The sequence below is a fragment of the Cryptomeria japonica genome, chromosome 7, assembly GCF_030272615.1.
Source record: "Cryptomeria japonica chromosome 7, Sugi_1.0, whole genome shotgun sequence".
NCBI lineage: Eukaryota > Viridiplantae > Streptophyta > Pinopsida > Cupressales > Cupressaceae > Cryptomeria > Cryptomeria japonica.
In genome coordinates this window covers 415,005,573-415,010,972 of record NC_081411.1, presented here as the reverse complement: position 1 = coordinate 415,010,972, position 5,400 = coordinate 415,005,573, and positions in this window count along the sequence as shown.

The window sequence follows — 5,400 nt, the reverse complement described above, 5'->3', positions numbered from 1 at the left end:
GAAGTCCTACGTAAAACATGACAAGTACCAAAAAGGGCAGTAAACAATATGTTTAAAAAATTTAGGACAAAAATTGGTCTTGTTTATGCATGTAAGCTCCGTAATCATGGGACACGGTTAAATTGGCTCCAAAACCGTGATGTCATGACGTAAAATTTTTATGTCATGCAGATAGAAAAATTGCAGAATAGGCTCAGAATGGTTCCGGAGCTCGGCAGAAGCGCTGCAGCCGCTGTCCCCTTGTGTATAACACGAAGGTTATATTCAGTGTACCGCAGTGTAGTTGGGGCATTTTTGGAGCCAGAACTGCAGCCATAATCATGATTGATATGAATCATTTTTATTTAAATAGACTTCCTAACATTGAATCAAAATAATTTTTAGTTTGATTAATATTTAATTTTATTAAAAAGGAAATTATTTTATGCTTTAAATTTTAGATAGGTATTTTATTAGATTTTTGGTTTGAGAAATTGAATGCTCACAAAAGAAATTTTGTTTTATGTAAGACCTTTTAAATAAGGATACCTTCTTTTTTGAGAATTTTTAAAGGTTTTTTGATGTTACAAAGTATTTTGAAGAAAAACTTAGCAATCAAGGAGAATGTTTTAGCTTTATCATTGTGCCTTCTACTTTTGTCTTCAAGTCAACTATGTTTTGCATAACTTTTGTAATTTTGGGTTTTGACTTGGGATTGTTCCTAGAAGATGGCGTTAACTTTATAATTTTCTAATATTTTGGTTTTTACTTGGGGATTGTTTAAAGGACACGACATTGCCTTTATAATTCTTTTTTGACATTTTTCTAGAAGCATTGTATTTTGCTGTACAATCTTGATTGGAAGGGGAATGAAATGTAACATCCTTGTTCTTGAGCTTCCTTGGCAAGCAATAATACAATTAATGAGATTGAGTGGCTTGACTAAAAACCATGCCTCTTTTGTCTTATTAAATAGTTCATTACACCATTTAAAAAAATATCTTCCTTAAGTTCAATTGAGTCCCGGACTTGTTGAAGTATAGAAGTTACTCATTAAATATGATATAAGCATGGCCATAAGTTATAAACTAAAAAACAAAGTAAATCAAATTATAATTATAAGATCAAAATCTTAAAATCATTCATTTTGGATTTGTCAAAAAAATTCTAGATTTAATATTTAAATATAAATATGAAATAAATCATAGATATAAGGCAATATTTAATTATTCACATATGACACAAATATGAGATCCAAGACAATCACAAATCTTAAATGCTAAAAATTGACAACATGGAATAATCATAGGTCAAGAACTAGAGACTAATGAACAATCCTCCAATTAAGATCAAAGCATGTATGCAAATCTCTAATTTTCTTCCATTTAGACAACCCTTTAGAATTATCATTTGAATAACATTTTCCATATATCTATAAAGAACACACATTTAAATAATAATTTTTTTTGCAAAGCACACATTAATTACAAGTGAATGTCTTGCATGTAACACCATGAAAGACACAACCACATGTAAATATGAATTCATTAAGATATGAGATACATCTAAAACACCTAGAAATATGAAACACAAGATTCCCATTTTGAATAATAAAATGTAACAAATTTATGACATGTAGATCCAACATATCATGAATCTGTAGCAACAAACATATGCATCCAATTTATCCATCCAAGCATCATGAATCTACAACATTTAAGCACATACATAAAAAACAACAAAGATCCAAGAATCTATAAACATCTAGTGCTTTTCTATGCGACTAGGGACTAAAGTCAAGCATTAAACATAAGCACTTCAAATAATTGTTGATACAATTAACACTTCCCCTTGTAAATAGGGGGATAAAATTAATAACCCACTATACATACTCTCTAACTATATACAACCATACAATGAGATCTTTACACAACCACTACATGACGAAGAACTTAACCAATACAATAAAATAGGAGCTTTAGGTCACACCATATGACAAATCCCAGCTTCAATGAGGGTGAAATATGAGGAGGGTTTAAAATTATATGTAATCAATTCATCTTGATCAATAAGAAAACCCTCCATAATATGAGGTATTTGAATATTATATTGACCAAGAATTGAGCTTTGTAAAAGAAATGCTTTGAATCTAGAGAAAATATTGCAACTAAATCATACATAAAATATAATATAATATCTTCATGTCAAGCCAAGTATACATATGCTAAGGAGATGTAAGGAAAGAAGGATGGTTTTCCAAAATCATGGGCTTAAAGACTAGTCAAGGTGGTCCACATTCAACCCATTCACCCCACCTCCAAGTTGAACTCATCCATAAATAAAATGTAACATCTTATTTACCAATTTGATTTCCAAGATCTCAAATGAGGCTAATGTATCTCCCCTAAACTATATCTAGTTGCAATTATTATCACTTACACACCTCTTGCACACACTATAAATAATTAGTCAAAGATGCTAGTTATAGGCCACCTCATAGCCCCTATATAGCTAAATGCAAGAGAGCTATTGTTGATGGGTTGTTGAGGAATGTCCACTTTAATTTATAGATCAAACATAGGATATTGTTTTTCACCCTCTATCTTTTTTCTCCATTATCCAAGATCTTAAATCATGTAATATTTCTTAAGTCATTCTTATCTCTCAATTATTACCAATGTGTGATTAACCATGTACATACCAATAATGCTTTTGGTTTAATAATGCTTTTGGTGTTAAGTATTAAAGGTTTTCACATGCATTAAATCACCAATCACATGATTGGTTTGTGATTGGGTTAATTCCACATTAATGATAATTACAATACATGGGTGACATATAAATCATTATACACTTTTAAAACTTTGTTAATGGGACAAAAGAGTAGAGGGTGAAAGTCTCAAAGTATTTTACTACTTTGACCAAGGAAAAATGATTATTATGATATTTGTGGAAGGTCCATTGCATTTTTAGAGATAACATTGATCCTTAACAACCTTCATTAGTATGGAGAAAAATAAGTTCTAGTTTGTTTATTTGTGAAGTGCCTATACTTTGATAAAATTACTCAAATTGAAGCCTTCACATGTCGATAATTCTAATACCATCGGTTTGTAATTTTAGGCATTAGGCTAATGGAATCATAAGAGAGTACATATCTAAAAACATAAGGCAAAGCACATATTATGGGTTCCTAGTGTAGACAATATTATATCTTGCAAGTGAGCTCCAAATGGATACTAAAAAAGGACACACCAACAGTTTAAATCATGGTCGAATAGATAACTTAGAAAATTGAATGCAATATATAAGAAGCTTTACAACAAAAAATAAACCTATAACATTGTCAATATTTCCTTTACATCAAAATTGAAATACTTTTAGATATTTCATGTCTCCCCAAAACACTCTATCTACCTAAACCCAACAATACCTCGCCTAATAGACAAAAAACTACTATCCTAGAAAACAAAAATAACTCTTCATGACCCACTATACTAATTACAAATCCACAAATTGGAGTCACAAATTTTTTTCCTAAAAATAAGCACGAATGGATGTATTTGATGGGAAGTGGGAATTGATCAATAGTTAATTTTGTAGATTGCATCATCTCCCCATTTTTTTTAAATTTGAACCTCCTAGATTAAAGAACTCAAGAACCTAATCACAACAACTCACCTTTCCACCATGTTAGGTACTTTTATAGTTTTTCACATAATTTCTTGCTTTAATTCTAGCTTCTTATTGGGCCATAGGTTGTCATCCTTTATCAAATTGTTCTCTTTCTATTTTTCCAACTTCTTGTAGGCTTAAACCCACCTCTATTTGTTCACCTCCACCAAAATCTATTCTATCTTTTCTCGTTGCTTGTCTTATCTTCCATTGTACCTAGATATAAAATTTTAGAAATAGAAACCAAGTTATGACAATAATTTTTTTCATAGGCACATCCTGATTTGCATTATTCCATTTGTTACAGATATATGCTTTGTTGTCATTGATGTCGAACAGTGTGATCCGTATGGGTTCTGGTCCAGGTTACATCAACAAGTTAGCTATTGTATTGAATTAGTTTTGACCTTATCTCTTTGGACCAAAGGTCACTTTGATTGGTTCTATGATTTGGACATGGACATTTTGCATTGGCAGTCGATCTAATTGATATCAGCTAGTTTTTTTAGTCTGGATTTTTGCAATTGTGAGATGATATGATTGATACATTTGTTGGGTTATGTTATCGGAGTTAGATGTAATATACATTTCTTGGTCTGGTGATTGTGTGTGAAGTATTCTTTTGGTCTAGTGTTGCATGTTTAGGTTTGATTCATGCTCTATATCTCTTATATTTTGGTTTGGTGGTATACCTTGGATAAAAAATGTGCATACATGTTACAATATTTCTTTTGGTCGATTTGGCAAGGATTTTTCGCTTTGGTTTGGTATATACGTGATGATATGTTGAAAAGAAAAATATGAGGTATGCGAGTGTGAAATTTGGTAATGAGTGTGTACGACTTGATGTAAGGATGTTGGTGTGATCGAATTTACTGTATCGAAAGGGTTTGTAGTGCAGAGGTGACGGTTGAAAGAAGAGAAATGATCCGAAGATTTGGAGGTCTAGATGTTTTAGTAAGGTCAGAGATTGTGCTATAACAGAAACTGTGATCAACATACAAAGATGCTTTTGTTCATACAATTATTTTTCTATAAATTATAAAACTATATCTTGCCTTGTTGCAATTAGCTTTAGTGTGCAAGCCCTTTTATTTTATCTTGCCCCAAGAGCAATCAACATTGGTTTGCAAGTCTAGAGAAGTTAGCTCCCTCTTTTGTAAAACATTTCTATATAGTGGATTGATTCTGTGAGTTAGCGCTCACCGTGGTTTTTCCTAGTTTTAGTTTTTCACAAATAATTCTGGTGTTCATGTAATGTTGTTGGGCATATTACAAAGTTTTGTAAGAGCAATAAAGGAAAGATTGTTGGTTTAGAGAATGTGACGGACTCTAAAGGAAAAGGAAAGTTTTTATTGGTAAAGAAATAGGAAGAGAAGACTAAAGGAAATGTTGAAGGTGGTTCGACATCCGTTATGGATCTAGTTCCTTCTCTCGGTAATTGACTTGGACAACAGGGTCTAAGGGGGGGCTTTTTAATGAAAACATCTTTTGACCCCATCTTGGTTTGATGTTGAGTTTCTCTCGGCGTGGTAGATATGTGTGAATATTTTATAGAGGTTCTGAGCATATCTTGTGGTCCAAATGTGATTTATGATGGTTCAACAAATAGTGTATCAACCTTTTGAAAACCTAATTTGTGAGTATTTATTTCTACGATTTTAATCATTTGTGCACTTGTGATTTGGGAAATGAAGGAGTTAGTTCAAGATAAATTGTGAGTGAAAAATATTGTAGAGCAGTGAT